This window comes from Rattus norvegicus, chromosome 2 (assembly GCF_036323735.1).
Source record: "Rattus norvegicus strain BN/NHsdMcwi chromosome 2, GRCr8, whole genome shotgun sequence".
NCBI classification, from domain to species: Eukaryota; Metazoa; Chordata; class Mammalia; order Rodentia; family Muridae; genus Rattus; species Rattus norvegicus.
Genome location: NC_086020.1, coordinates 88,876,876 through 88,902,594, shown reverse-complemented (window position 1 = coordinate 88,902,594; position 25,719 = coordinate 88,876,876). Strand labels below are relative to the sequence as shown.

At 38.5% G+C, this 25,719-nt stretch overlaps 1 pseudogene; it reads left to right on the top strand.

Moving 5' to 3' along the window:
- The first annotated feature begins 432 nt into the window (after nucleotides 1-432).
- On the top strand, nucleotides 433-4,561 carry Slc7a13-ps1 (solute carrier family 7 member 13, pseudogene 1; annotated as a pseudogene).
- The last annotated feature ends 21,158 nt before the right edge of the window (nucleotides 4,562-25,719 follow it).

The window sequence follows — 25,719 nt, the reverse complement described above, 5'->3', positions numbered from 1 at the left end:
TTTTTGGAGTTATTTTTATTTCCAGTCATTTGGCTAAAATTTTCTTCTCTAATAGTTATCTGGTAGAACTTTGGGAATCCATAATGTATAATATCATATCATTGGAGAATAATGATACTTTGACTTCATCCTTTACAATGTGTATCCCCTTGATGTCCTTTTGTTTTCCTTCCTTGTAGCTAAAATTTCAAGTATTTTATTGCATAGATACTACTGATGTGCTGCATATTGCTTGGATTATATTTAGGTATGAGTCTTGAACTCCTGGTCTCTCAAATGTTTAACATGAAAAGATTGTGGAATGTGTCAAAGGCTTTTTTAGCATCTATTGATCTGATTATGTTTTTTCCTTTCAGTTTGTTTATACAGTGGGTTACATTGCTGGAGTTTTGTATATTGAAATGTCTGTGCATTCCTGGTATAAAGCCTACTATGTCGTGGGGAATGATGTTTTTGATGTGTTCTTGGTTTTGGTTTGCAATACTCTTACTGAGTATCTTTGCATCTATGATCATAAATGAAATTATTCTAAGGTTCTCCTTCTTTGTTGGGTCTTTGAGTAGTTTAGATATCAAAGTTAACTACGGCCTCATAGAATGAATAGAATGTTCCTTCTGTTTCTATTTTGTGAAATAATTTGAGAAGTATTGATATTAGCTCTTCTTTGAAAGTCTGGTAAAATTCTGAATTGAAACAATCTGGCCCTGTTTTGTTTTTGTTTGGGGTGGGGGGTTTTAAATGACTCCTTCTACTTCTGTAGGAGGTATGGAACTGTTTAAAAAGTCTACCTTATCTTGATTTAACTTTGGTATGTGGTATGTGTAAAATAATTCATTCATTTCACCCATATTTGCTAAGTGTAGACTTTTGTAGTAATATCTGATGATTTTCTGAATATTCTGTTTCTTTTGCTATGTCTCCCTTTTCATTTCCCATTTTGTTAAGTTGGATGCTATCTGTTGCCTTTTAGTTAGTTGGTCTAAGGGATTATCTATCTTGTTGGTTTTTAATTTCAAATTACCAGCTCTTGGTTTTGTTGATGCTTTGTATTGTTCTCTGTGTTTCTAATTGGGTAATTTCAGCACTCATTTTTACTATTTGCTGCTGTCTAATCCTCTTTAGTTTGTTAGCTTCTTTTTATACTTTTCAGGTGTGCTGTTAAGTTGCTAGTATAGAATCTCTCCAATTTCTTTATGAAGGCACTTAGTGCTATTAATTTTCCACTTAACACTACTTTCATTGTGTCATATGTTTGAGTATTATGCCTTCATTTTCTTTGAATTCTAGAAAGTCTTCAGTTTCTTTATTTCTTCCCTGACAAAGTTATCATTGGAGAGAGAGTTGTTCAGTTTCCATTTGTGTGTGAACTTTCTGTTGGGTAGTTTTTATTGTTGTTTTTGTTGTTGAAGTCCAGATTTAGTGTGCGGTGATCCAGTAGAATGAAAGAGATTCTTTCAATCTTTTTATATCTACTGAGAGGCATCTGGCTTGTTTCCAGCTTCTGGCTATTATATATAAGGCTGCTATGAACATAGAAGAACATGTGTATTTGTTATATGTTGGATCATCTTTTGGGTATATGCCCAGGAGTGGTATAGCTGGGTCCTCACATAGTACTCTGTCCAATTTTCTGAGGAAACACCAGACTGATTTCCAGAGTGGTTGTACCAGCTTGCAATCCCACCAACAATGGAGGAGTGTTCCTCTTTCTCCACATCTTCACCAAATCTTTTGTCACCTGAGTTTTTGATCTTAATCATCTTGATTAAGATCAAAATCCGGCTGGTTTGAAGTAGAATTTCAGGGTTGTTTTGATTTGCATTTTCCTGATGACTAAGCATGTTGAACATTTCTTTGGGTGGTTCATGGCCTTTCCATATTTCTCAGTTTGGAATTCTTTGTTTAGCTCTGTACCCCATTTTGTAGGGTTATTTGATTCACTGGAATCTAACTTTTACAATTCTTTGTATATATGACAGGACCCTGATATAGCTGTCTCCTGAAAGGCTCTGCCACAGCCTGACAATTACAAAGGTGGATTCTTGCAGCCAACCATTGGGCTGAGAACAGTTCCCCAGTAGAGGAGCTAGAGAAAGGAATAAAGGAGCTGAAGGGCTTTGAAACCCCAAAGGAGGAACAACAATATGGAACAACCATCCAGATACCCCAGAGCTCCCACGGACTAAATCACCAACCAAAGAGTACACATGGAGCAACTCATGGCTCCAGGTGCATATGTAGCAGAAGATGGCCTTTTGTTGGGCATCAATGGGAGGAGAGGCTGTTGGTTCTGTGAAGGCTGTTTTCCCTAGTGTAGGAGAATGCCAGGGTGTCAATGATACCAGAGGGAACATCCTCATAGAATCAGGGTGATGAGGGATGTTAGAGGGGAGATCTGGGAAAGGAGATAACATTTGGAATGTAAATAAACTATTCAAAAAATTGTTTTTTAAGAAAATGTACAAAGTGCACTGGATGGTAAATAGAAAAATAAGTTTTATAAGATGAAATATAAACTATTGAACAAGCTTTTGCTACATGTGCAGAAATGAGAAAGAAAGAAAGAAAGAAAGAAAGAAAGAAAGAAAGAAAGAAAGAAAGAGAGAGAGAGAGGGAGGGAGGGAGGAAGGAAGGAAGGAAGGAAGGAAGGAAGGAAGGAAGGAAGAAAGCTCAAATTGGAGTATTCCACTGTGTCCCTTCCCTTGGAACTCAGGGAACCATATAGGAAAGGGAAAGAATAAATGTAAAAGCTAGAGGAGTTGAGGAAATCAGCCCACATATGTCAATTAAGTGAGGCTCATAGGGACTCCCAGAGACTGAAGGGACAATTAGGGAATCTGCATGGTTCTGTGATAGGCCCTCTGCGTATATATTATGGTTGCTAGCTTGGTGTTTTTGTAGGACCCCTAGCAGTGGGGTGTCTCTGACTCTTTAGTCTGCTGGGACATGTTTCCTCCTACTGGGTTGCCTCTCCCAGCCATGATACAAGGTTTTGCACTTAGTCTTATTGTTTCTTATTTCATGTTCTGTCATTACTCCTCAGGGGCCTCCTCTTTTCTGAAGAGAAAAGGAAAAGGAGTACACCACAGAGAGATGGGAGGTAAGGTGGGATAGGAGTAGTAGTTGTAAACAGAGAAGAAACTGTTGTTGGGTTATAGTGAAAACAAAAAAATAAAATAAAATAAAATGAAAATAAGAACTAGATTAAGTTTTACATATTTCACTTGTCATTTTATTCACTTCCATAGAAGCAATATATACAAATAAAAATTTTGTCTTCACTACATGGATAAAGAATGATATTTTAAAGAACTACAAGTGTCAAAAGGCATGCACCTGCAAAGGAACAAACACAAGGCTCACATCTTGATTCATTGAAAGCCAAAGTCTAAATTCTTCTGGTTAAACTATAATTTTGCTTCATGGCATGAATCTACAAATGATTACCTCTCAGTTAAGTGAGTACACTCTTGAACTGCCAAAGTGGAATAATTTTATTTAGAATTTAGAATACTAATTTCCAAATTTCCAGTGGCAAACTTGGTCAGCAAATATATGTATATATACAGCATATATATGTATAATTTTGGTCTTCTTCTGAAGAGATCAAAAGTTCTTGGTAAAAGTCATCAGCTAATAATTCAATAAAGCAAGTTTAAGTTACATATTTAGATTTATATATAACAAAGATATTTATACAAAAAACATAAAAGAGAAACATTAGATTGGAAATGTCAAAAAATTCGCAACTTACATAAAATTTTTAAATAATTCTTGAGGGTAAACAACAGAAAAGGGCAAAACTTGAAAGCAATTGGATTCTTTCATGGAAACATGTTTTAAATTAGTATCACCATAGAAGCTGACATTTGGGTGCCTCCTAAAGGAGTATTAAAATACTCATGACTGAACATCTGCTTCTCTGAGTATTTGAGCAGGTTATTCTCGGCTAAGCATGGTGAATGCTCTCAGTTTTGCAGAGCTAGTAATCACCTACCCTGTGAGTTTAGCACCCTATTTCCTCAAAAGACCTTTTGAATTGCCTGCTGCTTTCTTCAATCTTTTGATAAAGCTTTTTGCTTATTCTTTTAGGAATAGAAGCTCAAAAGTTACTAACAGTTATATAATCCAACCAATCTATTCTGGATGCCCAGCTCCAAAACTACCAAAGAAATTCCTGGCTTTGTCTATTTTGTGATTATTCAGAATTCTCAATGCTTGAGGGATGAAAACAATGGCTTGGTTTCCTACTATCAGCAGTCTGATGAAGATGAGTGTTCTTTGTCACATTTCTCTATCTGGGGTTGTGCTGTTAGTGATTGGGAAAAAGAGAATGTGTCCAAGTTTGAGAATGCTTTGGGCCCTGAAATTCCTAATGCCTCACAGATTACAGATGCCATTCTCCAAGGGTTTTATTTATAGGAAGATTTAGTGCTCCCAACTAACATAGCAGGTAAATAGATTCATTACAAAATTATTGGCAGCAGTTGTAAGCAGAGCTTATGGAGAAAGATAAATCAGTTTTCTAATAAAATTTTGCATACTCTACATATGGTCATCATTAAACCAACACTTATAATCAGTTAATAAAATTTAGTTTTCTTTCAGTTTTGTGTTTAATGTAATACCTTGAAAATGTCTTAGTTTCAAAAGAAAATATTGTATTCTCAGATTGTTTTGCAGTAAATCCTTTTATTTTGAGGCATTGTCAGTTAAATAGTAGTTATATAGTAAGTTAACGTATATACTTAAAATATAACACATATGTGAGATTTGCTTCCTATCTCAACCCCCTAACCCCATTTAGCTACATAAAAGCACAGCCAACAATTTTGCCTTCACTATTCATGCACTTAAATGTTGAGAACATCACATTTTCTTGTGTTCTCCAGAGCAGGAAAATGCTTCTTCATTTGTATTTTACTGTTTCATCTTAGATCTCATTTTGTTTATATGTATGTGTCTAAGACATTCATTTTAGTGCTGCTCTTCGCTGTCATGAATATTTAAAGTGTTTGTAACTTTTACCTTTTAGAAAGGGCAAGACCCTTCTCTTACTGATGTTTCTCTGGAGCAACACTAAATTCTTTGGATATCATAGCACCAAAAGAAAATGATGAGAGCTGCAGGCATGACTCACCAGTGTTTTGGGGTTTGGTTGATGATGGTATTCTTGTTTTAGGTTGTTCATATATTATTTTAAGTCAAATATAATTATGCCACTGCCACTCCTCATCTACTTTCTCTCAAACTCCTTGGTTTTTTCTATTTATCTTTTATTGTTGCCTAAATGAATACAATCAATTAACAAGAAGAGAGAGAGAGAGAGAGAGAGAGAGAGAGAGTTTTACCACCCAAGTTGATTATCCAATATGAAGTGACTGTCAGTTCAAAAAATACATACATACAAACAACTGTAAATGCACTCCACAGGTTGTATTTATATATGTTAACAACTTCCAAGAATGAGAATGACCAGAATTACTCTGTTCAACTCATTCACCTCAGAAAGATAACAACTAGTTCTATCTCCATATGTTTGGTATTCAAAGTCCTCCTTTGGCCTTTTAGGATACCCACATGCATGTCTTCTCACACATACATGCACACACTTGCACAAACACAAATACACACACTAAAACCTTTTAAAGATAAGATGTTTGATGCTCTGAAATACACAAAAAAGTTTGTGTAATATTTAATATAAAACATTCACTAAAGTGTAAAGAAAACTAGCTCTTCTTGGAGAGGACTTGGGTTCAGTCCCAGCCCCTACACATCATCTCACAACCATATGTCTTTTCAGTTCAGGGAATCTAGTGCCCTCTCAGCATTTTTGGTACTGCATTTATACAGTACACAGACAACAGGAAAAACACCTATATACAAAATATAATAAATGTTTTTAAAAAGATACTACTTTCAGTTATATTACAAAACTAACAAAAATTTATGAAAATTTTTGTGTCTGCCTGAAAGTTTCTGCCAACTTTTCAACCAACCTATGAAGACCTTGTTTACTGGACCTGGAATCTAAGGATCTGAAAGAATATGGCAAGTATTTTATTGAGTATCTTTGCATCAATTTTCATAAGGGAAATCTAAAATACTCTTTCTTTTTTGAGTCTTTGTGTAGTTTAGGTATCAAGGTGATTATGGCCTCATAGAATGAGTGTGGCAGTGTTCTTTCCATTTGTATTTTGTGGAATAGTTTGAGGAGTATTGGTATTAGCTCTTCTTTGAAAGTGTGGTAGAATTCAGCACTAAAACCATCTGGCCCTATGTTTCTTAGGTGGTGTTGTTGTCGCTGTTTCTTATTTAGTTTGGTTTATTTTGTTTTGCTTGTTCTTTGTTGTTGTTGTTGTTTGGGAGATTTTAATGAGAGCTTGTACTTACTTAGGGGTTTTAGGACTGTTTAATTTGTTTACCAGATCTGGATTTAACATTGGTAAGTGGAATCTATCAAGAAAATTGTCCATTTCATTTAGATTGTCCAATTTTGTGGAGTACAGACTTTTGAAGTAAGACTTAATGATTCTTTGCATTTCCTCAGAGTCTGTTGTTGTATCTCCCTTTCCATTTCTGATTTTCTAAATTTGGATATTATTTCCCTGCCCTTTACTTAGTTTGGCTAAAGTTTTGTGTATCTTGTTGGTTTTTCTCAAAGAGCAGCTTTTGATTTTGTTGATTCTTCAAATTTTCTTTGCGTAGACATGAATGGTATGTATTCACTTATAAGTGAGTATTAGACATAAAGTACAGAATAACCATGTTACAATTCACAGACCCAAAGAAGCCAACACAGGGATAGGAGACAATGAAGGGTGGTTGAATCTTTCTCAGAAGGAAAAATAAAAATAGATATTGGAAGTAGATGGAGGGAGGAAACTAGGTGAATGAGGCAATGGAGTGGGGAACAGGGAAGGGGGCCACCAATCAGGTATTGTGAGCACAGTGAGACAAAATGAAATTCTGAGGTGAACATGAGATGGGGGAAAGGGGTAGTGGAGTCTCTAGAAGGTGCCAGAGACCTGGGACTGAGGAACCTGGGTGTCTATGGGCGTGACTCTAGCAGAGATCCCTAACAGTCATGGATAAGGAAGTGGCCAATTCCTGTTGCCAGGTAGGACTCCCAGTGGAGAGATAAAGAACAGTAACCCATCCACAAAACCTTTACCAACGATTGGCCCAAATTAAAATCAATCCTATGTGTAAGAAACAATTCCTGACACTATTAATGATATTCTATTATGCTTGCAGACAAGAATTTAGTATAACTGTCCTCTGAATGGCTCTGCCCAGCAGAACCACAACCAAATATCCAATAGCGCTCAGAGAGTCTTGTGTAAGATTAGGGAAAGGAAAGAGTAGAAGAACACAAACAGGGCAAGAACTCCACAGGAAGACCAACAGAATCAACTAACCTGGACATTTAGGAAATCTCAGTGACTAAACCACCAACCAAAGCACAAACATGGGCTGAGCCTATCTGTCCCCCTGACACATACATATGTAGCAGAGGTGCAGCTTGGTCTTCATCCAGGTCCCCCAGCACCTAGAGCTGGGGCTCTCCCTGAATTTGTTGCCTACCTGTGGATTCCATTCTCCTAGCTGGGCAGTTTGACCTCAGTGAGAGAGATGCACCTAGACTCACAGTGACTTGATGTGAGTGAGGGATGATATTTGAGGTGTTCCCCTTCTCAAAAGAGAAGGGCAATGGTAAGGGGAAGATCTGTGTGAGGGGATACTCAGAGGAGTGGGGACTGATATTGGGGTATAAAGTGAATAAGTTTTTTAAACCCACAAAAAATGGAGCAGACTATAGTCTGAGCTATAGTCCATCTTGTACATGAAAGTAACAATGAAAGGTATGATCCAAAGAAGGTTGTTTGAGTTCAGAAAAATGGTCAGAAAAACATTTAAATAAAGAACATCTAAATAAGCAATGCAGCCCTTCCCCTGAACTCTCGCAGAACACACCAATTTAAATGCAATTGAATGGCATGTACTACAGATTATATCTGGGAATGTATGAAGACAAAATAGAAGGACATATCCACATTTAGGGTATACTGACCAGACTGGGTTCTACAGCTACAATCAGACATCCAAGAAAAATAAACATGTCTTATAAGCTGAAGGTAAGTGCTTGTGGCAGGAGACATGAAATCACGTCCAATAGCAATATGAGGTAAACCCGAGATAAAAGGTTCTCTGCCTTTTGTCCTGTAGCCTCTCTCACAGTTTTCCAAGCCATTGTTCACCATGGTCAGTCTTTTGACCATGTTCTAACACTTTCAAACAATAACTTCCTGAAACATTTTTGAAAAATACAGCTTGCTAAACTCTCTGAACCATTCTATATATCCTGTTCTGTGCTGTAGCATAAAAATCTGGGTCTTTTCCAACAAGCAACTGAAAGAGTCAGATGCAGATGTTTGCACCCAGAAGCTGCTGACCACTCTGGTCGAATTAGCAAAAACCTGAGGAAGCTCAGGTGGAGGGCAACCCTGTAGAAGGACCAGCAGTCTCAATTAACCAAGACCCCTGAGATTTCTCAGACTCTGGATCACCAACCAGGCAGCATACACCAGTTGAGATGAGGCCTCCAACACATACACAGCAGACAGCAGAAGACTCCTGGGTCTAGGTTCAGTCTGAGAAGATGCACGTAACCCTCAAGAGACTGGGGGACCCAGGAAGAGGTCTGATGGGATGGGTGAGGAGGGTGGGGTGGGGACATCCCTGTGGAGACATGGGGGTAGGGGGAGGCAAAGAGGAGGTGTGAGCTGTGGTAAGTCTCCACATGGAAAAAGCTAGACTTCATAAATTTAAATCATATCATTTTAATAAATAATCATAATGTGCTACTATAAAACTCTGCATGAAAGCTGAGTAACGTTTCTAACAGTAGTGTTTGTCAATCCTCAATTTTCTGTTAGTCACTTCTGCTCAGTTGGCTTTGTCACAGTGTAACAGAAAACAGGCACACATGTGATTACTGTCAGTTATGGATCAATTGTTTCTTTTGCATTCAATAAATATTTTATACAATATTCTGATAATGCTTCCACCTTTTCCAAGTCATCCCAGATCCTCCCCTTCTCCTGCACACAGAACTCCTCTCTCTCTCTTTCTCTCTCTCTCTCTCTCTCTCTCTCTCTCTCTCTCTCTCTCTCTCTCTTTCTCCTCTCTCTCTCTCCCTCTATTCTCTCTCTCTCTGTGTATGTGTCATAAACAAACATAAAAACTACATTTTTTAAAAAAGAAAAAGCAAAAGAAACACACATACAAAAATAAAACCCATTAAAAAACAAAATCAGAAAGAGTAATAATATACCCTCAAAAAGCCAGCAAAAGAAAAAATATCCAAATAAATCAATATGGGACAAGGTTTCTAAAATGTCATTGACTTTGTTTTTCATTGGCTGTCTATTGCTGAGCATAAGGCCTACACTTAAATGTGGTTCAGAGAACCTATGAGATTATACTGGATTCCACTTTGTAAGTGGTTGTTAATTGCCAATACTTCTGTGGTCAGTGGAAGAAGTTCATGTCCATTTCCCATTCTCAGCCCTGAGACTGTAGTCCCTGTGCCTGCTGTCATAGTCTCTGTACCTTCAAATGTCTCATCAGTCCTGTTGTGTGTAAAAAACAGTTTCCTTGATATCATCCATCCCTTCAGGCTCTTGGATTCTTTCCACCTCAGCTTCAACATAGCACCCTGATCCCTGATGGGAGGGCTGTTCCAAAATCTCTCACTCTCCATACATTGTCCAGTTATGGGTCTCTGTGTTAGTTCTCATTTGCTACTCAGGAAGGTTTCTCCAATGGTGACTGACCTAGACACTAATCTATGGTTATAGCAAACTGTCCTTATGATTCATTATATTGCTATATTTCTATACCGTAGCAATAATATTTAGTTTTCTCATTGGTCTCTGGACTAATAGTCACAGGTTCTTAACCACATAAGCAATGTCAAGTATGGATTTCAAGTTTTGGATTGAGATTTATCTCCAATTAGAGAGCAGTTGGTTACTCCAAAATTGTTTTTGGCATCACTGCACCAGCATATTATGCAGTCAGGTCACCGTTGTGGATTTCAGGATCTGTAGCTGAGTTTATGATTATATTTGTCCTCTAGAAGTGTGTAGAGTTTGTTCTGGTTCCATGGACACTTTAATTTGTCACAAGGTTAGTTTTTTATTGTATTATTATTATTATTATTATTATTATTATTATTATTATTCAATGACATGTATAAGTGTTATCTTCAACGTCTTACCATTAGTATGGAGAGGGCAATATATAGATTTGGCAAGAGTCTGGGTGGCTTTGACATTTCCATAGGGCACCTTTGGCCAATGATTCAACTAGATATAACACATTCCTGTAAAAAGAGGTTTGACATGTGACTAAAGATATATCATGAATGTTTTGATGATTCCATTTAGATTACTTTCATAGATGTGTATATTTTAGGAATCTTTTATATTAGTAGACTTTCAAATGATCTCTGAAATGACCCTAGTGTGATCTATGCCCTCTCCTATATTCCTTTCCCAACAGTTCTCTTTTTCTTCCGACTCCTTTGACCATCCTATTCCAGAGTCATCTGTCTTACATAAAAATATAGTCTATTCTCTCATCCTTGTGAGATCCTCTTGGCTTAGTCATCCCCATTTAGTTCTTTATTCTCTATCAAACCTCTGTGAATATACAGGCTATCCTATGCTAATGAAAGTCTTAAAGGCAAACAACTACAATTAATAGAAAGCATAAAACCAGTTTCCACCTGTGCCCAGAGCTGACACAGTCCCACAGCTCTCGTGCCCAGATCTTATGGGAAAGAGAGAGCTGGACTGTCAGAAGTGCAAACAATCCTGAAAGCACAGGTGAGAACACAACTTCTGCTCACAGTCCTGTCCCAAAAGGAACCCATCTAGAGCCCTCTGAACACAGAAAATGGGGAGCAGTTTGGGACAGTATTCTGGTTTCTGCCTGTGCCCAGAGCTAATCCAGTGACACACCTGTCTCTACCCAGACCTTGCTAGAAGAAAGATGGTCTCCAGGAGTACATACACACAGGTTTACAGGAGGGTCAAGCCACTGCAAGACACAACAAGTCCAGTTAACACCAGAGATAACCAGATGGTGATAGGCAAGTGCAGGAATCTAAGTAACAGAAACCAAGATTACTTGGCATCATCAAAGTCCAGTATTCCCACCAAAGCAAATAATAAATAACCCAACACACCAGAAAAACAAAATTTGAATTTAAAATCACATCACATGATGATGATAGAGGACTTTTAAAAGGACATAAATAACTCCCTTAAAGAAATACAAGACAACACAGGAAAACAAGTAGAAGCCCTTAAAGAGAAAAAACAAAAATACCATAAAAATTACAAGAAAACACAACAAAACAGATGAGGGAATTAAACAAAAACATCTAGGATCTAAATATGGAAATAGAAACAATAAAGAAAACAAAAAGAAAGACAAGCCTGGAGATAGAAGACCTAGGAAAAATATTAGGAGTCACAGACACAGCATCACCAAGAAAATACAATTGATAAAGGGTCTCAGAGAAGATATCATAGAAAACATTAACACAACCATCAAAAAAAAATGCAGAACACAGAAAGCTCCTTCACCAAATCATCCAGGAAATCCAGGAAAAAATAAGATCAAATCTAGGGATAACAGGTATAAAAGGGTCAGTAAATATCCTCAATAAAATTATAGAAGAAAACTTCCCTAACCTAAAGAAAGAGATGCCCATAAACATACAGGAAATCTACATAACTACAAATAGATTGGACCACAAAAGAAATTCCTCCCTTCACATAATAGTCAAAAAACCAAATGCAAAAAACAAAGAAAGAATATTAAAAGCAGTAAGGGGAAAAAAGGCAAGAAATATATAGAGGCCATCCTATCAGAATAACACCAGATTTCTCAACAGAGACTATGAAAGCCAGAAGATCCTGGGTAGATGACATAGAGACCATAAGAGAAAACAAATGTCAGCCCAGGAAACTATATCCAGCAAAACTCTCAATTAACAAAGATGGAGAAACCAAGATATTCCATGACAAAACCAAATTTACACAATATATTTCCACACATCTGGCCCTACAAAGGATAATAGACATAAAACTCCAACACAGGAAGGGAAACGACACTGTAGAAAAAGCAAGAAAGTAATCTTCTTGCAATAAACCCAAAGAAGACAGACATACAAACATAATTCCACCTCTAACAACAAAAATAACAGGAAACAAAAATCAATATTCCTTAGTATCTTGTAATGTCAAGGACTCAATTCCCCAATAAAAAAGACATAGGCTAACAGACTGGATAGGTAAAGAGAACTCAGCATTTTGCTGCATACAGGAAACACACTTCACTGACAAAGACAGACACTACCTCAGATTAAAAGGCTGGAAAACAATTTTTTTCCAAGCAAATGTTTCCAAGAAACAAGCTAGAGAAGCCATTCTACTAAAGAATAAAATTGACTTTGAACCAAAAGCTATCAAAAAATATAAGGAAGGACACTTCATATTCATCAAAGGAAAAAAACACCAAGATGAACTCTCAATCCTGAATATCTATGCTTCAAATGCAAGGGCACCTACATTCATAAAAGAAACCTTACTATAGCACAAAGAACTCATTGCAACTCATACTATAATAGTAGGAGACTTAAACACCCCACTCTCATCAATGGATAGATCATGGAAAGAGAAACTAAACAGACACACAGAGAGACTAACAGAAGTTATGAAACAAATAGTTTTAACAGATATCTATAAGACGTTTCATCCTAAAACAAAAGATTATACATTCCTCTTAGAACCCCATGGTACCTTCTCTAAAATTGACCATAAAATCAACACAAAACAGGGCTTGACAGATACAAGAAGACTGAAATATTCCCACGCATCCTATCGGATCACCATCGACTAAGGTTGGACTTCAATAATAACAAAAACACCTGAAAGCCCAGGTACACACAAAAGTAAAACAATGTTCTACTCAATGATAATTTGGTCAAAGAAGAAATAAAGAAATAATTTAAAGACATTTTAGAGGGGCTGGGGATTTAGCTCAGTGGTAGAGCGCTTACCTAGGAATCGCAAGGCCCTGGGTTCGGTCCCCAGCTCCGAAAAAAAAAAAAAAAAAGAACCAAAAAAAAAAAAAGACATTTTAGAATGTAATGAAAACGAAGGCACAACATACCCAAACTTATGGAACACAATGAAAGCAGTGTTAAGAGGAAAACTCATAGCTCTTGGTACCTCCAAAGAGAATTTGGAGAGAGCATACACTAGGAGCTTGATAGCACATGTGAAAGCTCTAAGACAAAAAGAAGCAAATATACCCAAGAGGAGCACACATCAAACTCAGGGCTGAAGTCATCAAAGTGGATTTAAAAAAAAGAACTATACAAAGAATCAACAAAACCAGGACCTGGTTCTTTGAGAAAAACAAGAAGATAGATAAACCCTTAGCCAGACTAACCAGAGGGCACAAAGAGAATGTGCAAATTAACAAAATCATAAATAAACAGGAAGACATAACAAAAGAATCTGAGGAAATTGTAAAAATCATCAGATCTTCCTACAAAAGCTATTCTCAACAAAACTAGAAAATCTGGATGAAATGGATAATTTTCTAGACAGATACTACTTACCAAAGTTAAATCAGGATCAGAAAAACAATCTAAATACCCCAATAACTTCTAAAGAAATAAAAACAGTTATTAAAAGTTCCCCCCCCCACAAAAAAAATAGCCCAAGACCAGATGGGTTTGGTGGAGAATTCTATTAGAACTTCACATAAGAACCAATACCAGTATTGTCCAAATTATCCCACAAAATAGAAACAGAAAAAACACTACCCAATTCATTCTCTGAAGCCACAGTTATGCTTATAGCTAAACCACAACAAAACCCAACAAAGTAAAGGAGCTTCAGACCAATTTCCTACATGAAAATCGCTGCAAAAATACTGAATAAAATTCTCACCAACTGAATCCAAGAACACATCAAAATGATCTTCCATCATGATCAAATAGGCCTCATCCCAGGAAATGAAGGAAAGTTTCAATATATGAAAATACAGCATCATAATCCACTATATAAACGAACTAAAAGAAAATAACCACATGATCATCTCATTAGATGGCAAGAAAGCACTTGAAAAACTCAAAATTCCTTCATGTTAAAAGTCTACAGAAGATCAGCCAGTGTCAAACTAAATGGAGAGAAACCTGAAGCAAGCCCACTAAAATCAGGGACTAGACAAGACGGCCCAATCTCTCCATACTTATTGAATGTAGTACTTGAAGTCCTAGCCAGAGCTATCTGACAAAAAAAAGGTCAAAGGGATAAAAACTGGAAAGGAAGAAGTCAAAATATGACTATTTGCTGATGACCGACAGGAGCCAGATGTAGATCGCTCCTGAGAGACACAGCCAGAATACAGCAAATACAGAGGCGAATGCCAGCAGCAAACCACTGAACTGAGAATAGGTCCCCCGTTGAAGGAATCAGAGAAAGAACTGGAAGAGCTTGAAGGGGCTCGAGACCCCAAAAGTACAACAATGTCAAGCAACCAGAGCTTCCAGGGACTAAGCCACTACCTAAAGACTATACATGGACTGACCCTGGACTCTGACCCCATAGGTAGCAATGAATATCCTAGTAAGAGCACCAGTGGAAGGGGAAGCCCTGGATCCTGCTAAGACTGAACCCCCAGTGAACTAGACTATGGGGGGAAGGCGGCAATGGGGGGAGGGTTGGGAGGGGAACACCCATAAGGAAGGGGAGGGGGGAGGGGGATGTTTGCCCGGAAACCGGGAAAGGGAATAACACTTGAAGTGTATATAAGAAATACTCAAGTTAATAAAAAAAAATGACTATTTGCTGATGATATGATAATATACTTTCAAGTGACCCCAAAAGTTCCACCAGAGAATTCTTAAGCCTGATAAACAACTTCGGCAAAGCGGCTGGATATAAAATTAACACAAACATATCTGTAGCCTTCCTCTACTTAAACAATAAAAAGGCTGAGAAAGAAATAAGGAAATGACACCCTTGACGATAATCACAAATAATATAAAATACCTCATTGTGACTCTAACCAAGCAAGTAAAAGGCCTGTATGACAAGAACTTCAAGTCTCTGAAGAAAGAAATTGAAGATCTCAGAAGATGTAAAGATCTCCCATGTTCATGGATTGACAGGATTAATATTGTAAAAATGACCCTTTTGCCAAAAGAAATTGACAGATTCAATGACCCAACTCAATTCTCTATAAAGTTAAAAAGAGCAATTTGCAAACTCATTTGAAATAACAAAAAACACAGGATAGTGAAAACTATCCTCAATAATAAAAGAACTGCTAGTGGAATCACCATCCCTGACCTCAAGGAGTATGAAAGAGCAATAGTGATAAAGACTTTATGGTATGGTACAGAGACAGCCAGGTAGATCAATGGAATAGAATTGAAGACCCAGAAATGAACCCATACACCTATGGTCACTTGATCTTTGCCAAAAGAGCTAAAACCATCCAGTGGAAAAAAGATAACGTTTTCAACAAAAGTTACTGGTTCAACTGTAGGTCAATATGTAGACTAGAAACCAAGCTATTCTTATTGCACTGTACAAAGCTCAAGTTTAAGTGGATCAAGGACGGCCACATAAAACCAGATACACTCAAACTGATAGAAGAAAAAATGGGGGTTCCCTTGGATAAGGGAACAGGAGCAGAAGGTCCCCTGCGTCTAGACACCACAGGAACCTGAAGGGACCGACCAGATCAACAGTTCTCTGCACCCAAATCCTGTGGGAGGGAGAGCTAAACCTTCAGAGAGGCAGACATGCCTGGGAAACCAGAAGAGACTGCACTCTGCCCACACTACTGATTCCAGAGGAAAACACCAAACGCCATCTGGAACCCTGGTGCACGGAAGCTCCCGGAAAGGGCAGAGCACATCTTCCTGATTGCTGTCCCCACGGAGATCTCGTAGGCAGCACCCCACAAGCAAACTTGAGCCTCGGGACTACAGTTAAGACAAACCTTCCTACTCCAAGTGACCTGCCTAGTGAACTCAGGACACAGGCCCACAGGAACAGCTGAAGACCTGTAGATAGGAAAAACTACACGCCCAAAAGCAGAACACTCTGTCCCTATAACTGGCTGAAAGAAAACAAGAAAACAGGTCTACAGCACCCCGACACACAGGCTTATAGGACATTCTAGCCACTGTCAGAAATAGAACAAAGTAACACTAGAGATAATCTGATGGCGAAAGGCAAATGCAGGAGTCCAAGCAACAGAAACCAAGACTACATGGCATCATCAGAGCCCAATTCTACCACCAAAGCAAACACGGAATATCCAAACACACCAGAAAAGCAAGATCTAGTTTCAAAATCATATTTGATCATGATGCTGGAGGACTTCAAGAAAGACGTGAAGAACTCCCTTAGAGAAACACAGGAAAACAAATAAACAAGTAGAAGCCTACAGAGAGGAATCACAAAGATCCCTGAAAGAATTCCAGGAAAATAGAATCAAAGAGTTGAAGGAATTAAAAATGGAAATAGAGGCAATCAAGAAAGAACACATGGAAACAACCCTGGATATAGAAAACCAAAAGAAGAGACAAGGAGCCGTAGATACAAGCTTCAACAACAGAATACAAGAGATAGAAGAGAGAATCTCAGGAGCAGAATATTCCATAGAAATCATCGACTCAACTGTCAAAGATAATGTAAAGCAGAAAAAGCTACTGGTCCAAAGCATACAGGAAATCTAGGACTCAATGAGAAGATCAAACCTAAGGATAGTAGGTATAGCAGAGAGTGAAGACGCCCAGCTCAAAGGACCAGTAAATATCTTCAACAAATCGTAGAAGAAAACTTCCCTAACCTAAAGGAAGAGATACCCATAAGCATACAAGAAGCCTACAGAACTCCAAATAGATTGGACAAGAAAAGAAACTCCTCCCATCACATATTAGTCAAAACACAAAATGCACAAAATAAAGAAAGAATATTAAAAGCAGTAAGGGAAAAAGGTCAAGTAACATATAAAGGCAGACCTATCAGAATCATACCAGACTTTTCGCCAGAGACTAGGAAAGCCAGAAGATCCAGGACAGATGTCATACAGACCCTAAGAGAACACAAATGCCAGCCCAGGTTACTGTATCCTGCAAAACTCTCAATTGACATAGATGGAGAAACCATCTATGACAAAACCAAATTTACACAATATCTTTCTACAAATCCAACACTACAAAGGATAATAAATGATAAAGCCCAACATAAGGAGGCAAGTTATACCGTAGAAGAAGCAAGAAACTAATCGTCTTGGCAACAAAACAAAGAGAAGAAAAGCACATAAACATAACCTCATATCCAAATGTGAATATAACAGGAAGCAATAATCACTATTCCTTAATATCTCTCAACATCAATGGTCTCAACTCCCAATAAAAAGACATAGATTAACAAACGGGATACACAACGAGGACCCTGCATTCTGCTGCCTACAGGAAACACACCTCAGAGACAAAGACAGACACTACCTCAGAGTGAAAGGCTGGAAAACAACTTTCCAAGCAAATGGTCAGAAGAAGCAAGCTGGAGTAGCCATTCTAATATCAAATAAATTCAATTTTCAACTAAAAGTCATCAAAAAAAGATAAGGAAAGACACTTCATATTCATCAAAGGAAAAATCCACCAAGATGAACTCTCAATCCTAAATATCTAAGGCTCAAATACAAGGCCTACATACGTAAAAGAAACCTTACTGAAGCTCCAAACACACATTGCACCTCACACAATAATAATAGGAGATTCCAACACCCCACTCTCATCAATGGACAGATCATAGAAACAGAAATTAAACAGAGATATAGACAGACTAAGAGAAATCATGAACCAAATGGACTTAACAGATATTTATAGAACATTCTATCCTAAAGCAAAAGAATATACCTTCTTCTCAGCTCCTCATGGTACTTTCCCCAAAATTGACCATATAATTGGTCAAAAAAACGGGCCTCAACAGGTACAGAAAGATAGAAATAATCCCATCAGACCACCACAGCCTAAAGCTAGTCTTAAATAACAATAAGGGAAGAACACCCACATATACCTGGAAGTTGAACAATGCTCTAATCAACGATAACCTGGTCAAGGAAGAAATAAAGAAAGAAATTAAAGACTTCTTAGAATTTAATGAAAATGAAGGTACAACATACCCCAACTTATGGGACACAATGAAAGCTGTGTAAGAGGAAAACTCATAGCACTGAGTGCCTTCGGAAAGAAACAGGAAAGAGCATATGTCAGCAGCTTGACAGCACACCTAAAAGCTCTAGAACAAAAAGAAGCAAATACACACAGGATGAATAGAAGGCAGGAAATAATCAAACTCAGAGCTGAAATCAACCAAGTAGAAACAAAAAAGACCATAGAAAGAATCAACAGAAACAAAAGTTGGTTCTTTGAGAAAATCAACAGGATAGATAAACCCTTAGCCAGACTAACGAGAGGACACAGAGAGTGTGTCCAAATTAACAAAATCAGAAATGAAAAGGGAGACATAACTACAGATTCAGAGGAAATTCAAAAATTCATCAGATCCTACTATAAAAGCCTATATTCAACAAAACTTGAAAATCTGCAGGAAATGGACAATTTCCTAGACAGATACCAGGTACCGAAGTTAAATCAGGAGTTAATAAACCAGTTAAACAACCCCATAACTCCTAAGGAAATAGAAGCAGTCATTAAAGGTCTCCCAACCAAAAAGAGCCCAGGTCCAGACGGGTTTAGTGCACAATTCGATTAGACCTTCATAGAAGACCTAATACCAATACTATCCAAACTATTCCACAAAATTGAAACAAATGGAACACTACCGAATTCCTTCTATGAAGCCACAATTACTTTTATACCTAAACCACACAAAGACACAACAAAGAAAGAGAACTTCAGACCAATTTCCCTTATGAATATCGACGCAAAAATACTCAATAAAATTCTGGCAAACCGAATCCAAGAACACATTAAAACAATCATCCAGCATGATCAAGTAGGCTTCATCCCAGGCATGGAGGGATGGTTTAACATAAGGAAAACTGTCAACGTGATCCATTATATAAACAAACTGAGAAAAACAAAACCACATGATCATTTCACTAGATGCTGAGAAAGCATTTGACAAAATTCAACACCCCTTCATGATAAAAGCCCTGGAGAGAATAGGAATTCAAGGCCCATACCTAAACATAGTAAAAGCCATATACAGCAAACAAGTTGCTTACATTAAACTAAATGGAGAGAAACTTGAAGCAATCGATCTAAAATCAGGGACTAGACAGGGCTGCCCACTGTCTCCCTACTTATTCTATTTAGTTCTTGAAGTTCTAGTGAGAGCAATCAGACAACAAAAGGAGATCAAGGGGCTACAGACCGGAAAAGAAAAACTCAAAATATCACTATTTGCAGATGGTATGATAGTATATTTAAGTGATCCCAAAAGTTCCACCAGAGAACTACTAAAGCTGATAAACAACTTCAGCAAAGTGGCTGGGTATAAAATTAACTCAAATAAATCAGTAGCCTTCCTCTACACAAAAGAGAAAGAAGCGGAGAAAGAAATTAGGGAAACGACACCCTTCATAAGAGACCCAAATAATATTAAGTACCTCGGTGTGACTTTAACCAAGCAAGTAAAAGATCTGTACAATAAGAACTTCAAGACTCTGAAGAAAGAAATTGAAAAAGACCTCAGAAGATGGAAAGATCTCCCATGCTCATGGATTGCCAGGATTAATATAGTAAAAATGGCCATTTTACCAAAAGTGATCTACAGATTCAGTGCAATCCCCATCAAAATACCAATCCAATTCTTCAAAGAGTTAGAAAGAAAAATTTGCAAATTCATCTGGAATAACAAAAAACCCAGGATAGCTAAAACTATCCTCAACAATAAAAGGACTTCAGGGGGAATCACTATCCCTGAACTCAAACAGTATTACAGAGCAATAGTGATAAAAACTGCATGGTATTGGTACAGAGACAGACAGATAGCCCAATGGAACAGAACTGAAGACCCAGAAATGAACCCACTCACCTATGAGCACTTGATTTTTGACAAAGGAGCCAAAACCATCCAATGGAAAAAAGATAGCATTTTTCAGCAAATGGTGCTGGTTCAAATGGAGGTCAACATGTAGAAGAATGCAGATCGATCCATGCTTATCACCCTGTACAAAGCTTAAGTCCAAGTGGATCAAGGACCTCCACATCAAACCAGATACTCAAACTAATAGAAGAAAAACTAGGGCAGCATCTTGAACACATGGGCACTGGAAAAAATTTCCTGAACAAACCACCAATGGCTTATGCTCCAAGATCAAGAATCGACAAATGGGATCACATAAAACTGCAAATCTTCTGTAAGGCAAAGGACACTGTGATTAGGACAAAATGGCAACCAACAGATTGGGAAAAGATCTTTACCAACCCTACAACAGATAGAGTCCTTATGTCCAAAATATACAAAGAACTCAAGAAGTTAGACTGCAGGGAGACAAATAACTCTATTAAAAAATGGGGTTCAGAGCTAAACAAACAATTCACAGCTGAGGAATGCCGAATGACTGAGAAACATCTAAGGAAATGTTCAACATCTTTAGTCATAAGGGAAATGCAAATCAAAACAACCCTGAGATTTCACCTCACACCAGTGAGAATGGCTAAGATCAAAAACTCAGGTGACAGCAAATGCTGGCGAGGATGTGGAGAAAGAGGAGCACTCCTCCATTGTTGGTGGGATTGCAGACTGGTACAACCATTCTGGAAATCAGTCTGGAGGTTCCTCAGAAAATTGAACATTGAACTGCCTGAGGATCCATCTATAACTCTCTTGGACATATACCCAAAAGATGCCCCAACAGATAACAAAGGCACGTGCTCCATCTTGTTCATAGCACCCTTATTTATAATAGCCAGAAGCTGGAAAGAACCCAGATGCCCTTCAACAGAGGAATGGATACAGAAAATGTGGTACATCTACACAATGGAATATTACTCAGCTATCAAAAACAATGACTTTATGAAATTCGTAGGCAAATGGATGGAACTGGAAAATATCAGCCTGAGTGAGCCAACCCAATCACAGAAAGACATACATGGTATGCACTCATTGATAAGTGGCTATTAGCCCAAATGCTTGAATTACCCTAGATGCCTAGAACACATGAAACATAAGACAGATGATCTAAATGTGAATGCTTCACTCCTTCTTTAAAAGGGGAACAAGAATACCCTTGGCAGGGAATAGAGAGGTAAACATTAAAACAGAAACAGAAGGAACACCCATTCAGAGCCTGCCCCACATGTGGCCCATACATATACAGCCACCCATATAGACAAGATGGATGAAGCAAAGAAGTGCAGGCCGACAGGAGCCGGATATAGATCTCACCTGAGAGATTCAGCCAAAATACAGTAAATACAGAGGCGAATGCCAGCAGTAAACCACTAAACTGAGAACAGGACCCCCATTGAAGGAATCAGAGAAAGAACTAGAAGAGCTTGAAGGGGCTCGAGACCCCATATGAACAACAATGCCAAGCAACCAGAGCTTCCAGGGATAAGCCACTACCTAAAGACTATACATGGACTGACCCTGGACTCTGACCTCATATGTAGCATTGAATATCCTAGTAAGATCACCAGTGTAAGGGGAAGCCCTGGGTCCTGCTAAGACTGAACCCCCAGTGAACGTGATTGTTGGGGGGAGGGTGGCAATGGGGGGAGGATGGGGAGGAGAATACCCATAAAGAAATGGAGGGGGAGGGGTTAGGGGGATGTTGGCCCGTAAACCGGGAAAGGGAATAACACTCGAAATGTAAATAAGAAATAATCAAGTTAATAGAAGAAGAAGAAGAGAAGGAGGAGGAGGAGGAGGAGGAGGAGGAGGAGGAGGAGGAAGAGGAGGAGGAGGAGGAGGAAGAAGAAGAAGAAGAAGAAGGAGGAGGAGGAGGAGGAGGAGGAGGAGGAGGAGGAAGGAGGAGGAGGAGGAGGAGGAGGAGGAAGGAGGAGGAGGAGAAGAAGGAGAAGAAGAAGGAGAAGAAGAAGAAATAGGGAAGAGCCTCAAAAACATGACACTGAGGAAAATTTTCTGAAAAGAAAACCAATGGCATATGCTCTAAATTCAAGAATTGACTAATGTGACCTCATAAAATTGTAAAGCTTCACATCAAAAAAATCATCCACCATGATCAAGTAGGCTTCATCCCAGGCATGCAGGGATGGTTTAATATATGGAAAATCATCAATGTGATCCATTATATAAACAAACTGAAAGAACGAAACCACATGATCATTTCATTAGATGCTGAGAAAGCATTTGACAAAATTCAACACTCCTTCATGATAAAAGTCCTGGAGAGAATAGGAATTCTAGGCCCATACCTAAACATAGTAAAAGCCATATACAGCAAACCAGTTGCTAACATTAAACTAAATGGAGAGAAACTTGAAGCAATCCCACTAAAACCAGGGAGAACACAAGGTTTCCCCCTCTCTCCCTACTTATTCAATATAGTTCTCGAACTCCTAGTCAGAGCAATCAGACAACAAAAGGAGATCAAAGTGATACCGGGTAGAAAGGAACAAGTCAAAATATCACTATTTGCAGATGATATGATAGTATATTTAAGTGATCCCAAAAGTTCCACCAGAGAACTACTAAAGCTGATAAACAACTTCAGCAAAGTGGCTGGGTATAAAATTAACTCAAATAAATCAGTAGCCTTCCTCAACACAAAAGAGAAACTAGCCGAGAAAGAAATTAGGGAAACGACACCCTTCATAATAGACCCAAATAATATAAAGTACCTCGATATGACTTTAACCAAGCAAGTAAAAGATCTGTACAATAAGAACTTCAAGACACTGATGAAAGAAATTGAAGAAGACCTCAGAAGATGGAAAGAACTCCCATGCTCATGGATTGCCAGGATTAATGTAGTACAAATGGCCATTTTACCAAAAGTGATCTACAGATTCAGTGCAATCCCCATCAAAATACCAATCCAATTCTTCAAAGAGTTAGAAAGAAAAATTTGCAAATTCATCTGGAATAACAAAAAACCCAGGATAGCTAAAACTATCCTCAACAATAAAAGGACTTCAGGGGGAAATCACTATCCCTGAACTCAAGCAGTATTACAGAGCAATAGTAATAAAAACTGCATGGTATTAGTACAGAGACAGACAAATAAACCAATGGAATAGAATTGAAGACCCAGAAATGAACCCACACACCTATGATCACTTGATTTTTGACAAAGGAGCCAAAACCATCAAATGGAAAAAAGATAGCATTTTCAGCAAATGGTGCTGGTTCAACTGGAGGTCAACATGTAGAAGAATGCAGATCGATCCATGCTTATCACCCTGTGGAAAGCTTAATTCCAAGTGGATCAAGGACCTCCACATCAAACCAGACACACTCAAACTAATAGAAGAAAAACTAGGGAAGCATCTGGAACACATGGGCACTGGAAAAAATTTTCTGAACAAAACACCAATGGCTTATGCTCTAAGATCAAGAATCGACAAATGGGATCTCATAAAACTGCAAAGCTTCTGTAAGGCAAAGGACACTGTGGTTAGGACAAAACGGCAACCAACAGATTGGGAAAAGATCTTTACCAATCCTTCAACAGATAGAGGCCTTATATCCAAAATATACAAAGAACTCAAGAAGTTAGACCGCAGGGAGACAAATAACCCTATTAAAAAATGGGGCTCAGAGCTAAACAAAGAATTCACAGCTGAGGAATGCCGAATGACTGGGAAACACCTAAAGAAATGTTCAACATCTTTAGTCATAAGGAAAATGCAAATCAAAACAACCCTGAGATGTCACCTCACACCAGTGAGAATGGCTAAGATCAAAAACTCAGGTGACAGCAAATGCTGGCGAGGATGTGGAGAAAGAGGAACACTCCTCCATTGTTGGTGGGGTTGCAGACTGGTACAACCATTCTGGAAATCAGTCTGGAGGTTCCTCAGAAAATTGGACATTGAACTGCCTGAGGATCCAGCTATACCTCTCTTGGGCATATACCCAAAAGATGCCCCCAACATATACCAAAGACATGCGCTTCACTATGTTCATCGCAGCCTTATTTATAATAGCCAGAAGCTGGAAAGAACCCAGATGCCCTTCAACAGAGGAATGGATACAGAAAATGTGGTACATCTACACAATGGAATATTACTCAGCTATCAAAAACAATGACTTTATGAAATTCGTAGGCAAATGGATGGAACTGGAAAATATCAGCCTGAGTGAGCTAACCCAATCACAGAAAGACATACATGGTATGCACTCATTGATAAGTGGCTATTAGCCCAAATGCTTGAATTACCCTAGTTGCCTAGAACAAATGAAACTCAAGACGGATGATCAAAATGTGAATGCTTCACTCCTTCTTTAAAAGGGGAACAAGAATACCCTTGGCAGGGAATAGAGAGGCAAAGATTAAAACAGAGACTGAAGGAACACCCATTCAGAGCCTGCCCCACATGTGGCCCGTACATATACAGCCACCCATATAGACAAGATGGATGAAACAAAGAAGTGCAGACTGACAGGAGCCGGATGTAAATTGCTCCTGAGAGACACAGCCAGAATACAGCAAATACAGAGACAAACGCCAGCAGCAAACCACTGAACTGAGAATAGGACCCCCATTGAAGGAATCAGAAAGAACTGGAAGAGCTTGAAGGGGCTCGAGACCCCATATGTACAACAATGGCAAGCAACCAGAGCTTCCAGGGAAAAGCCACTACCTAAAGACTATACATGGACTGACCCTGGACTCTGACCTCATAGGCAGCAATGAATAGCCTAGTAAGAGCACCAGTGGAAGGGGAAGCCCTGGTTCCTGCTAAGGCTGAACCCCCAGTGAACTAGACTGTTGGGGGTAGGGCGGCAATGGGGGGAGGTTGGGGAGGGGAACACCCATAAGGAAGGGGAGGGGGGAGGGGGATGTTTGCCCGGAAACCGGGAAAGGGAATAACACTCGAAATGTATATGAGAAATACTCAAGTTAATAAAAAAAATTTAAAAAAATTGTAAAGCTTCTGTAAGGCAAAGGATAATATCATTAGGACAAAATGGCAACCAAGAGATTGGGAAAAGATCTTTACCAATCCTACATCCAAATGAGGGCTAATATCCAATATATACAAAGACGTCAAGAACTTAGATTCCAGATAGTCAAATAACTCTATTAAAAATGGTGTACAGAGCTAAACAAACAATTCTCAGCTGAAGTATATCGACTGGCTGAGAAATACCTAAAGAAATGTTCAACATCCTTAGTCATCAGAGAAATGCAAACCAAAATAACCCTGAGATTCCACCTCACAGAAGTCAGAATGGCTAAGAGAAAAACTCAAGTGAAAACAGATGCTGGTTAGGATGTGGAGAAAGGGGAACACTTCTCCATTGTTGGTAAGATTTCAAGCTGATACAACCACTCTGGAAGTCAGTCTGGAGGTTTCTCAGAGAATTGTACATAGTACTACCTGAACCAGCTATACAAAACTGGGCATATACCCAAATGATGCTCCACATTTAACAAGGA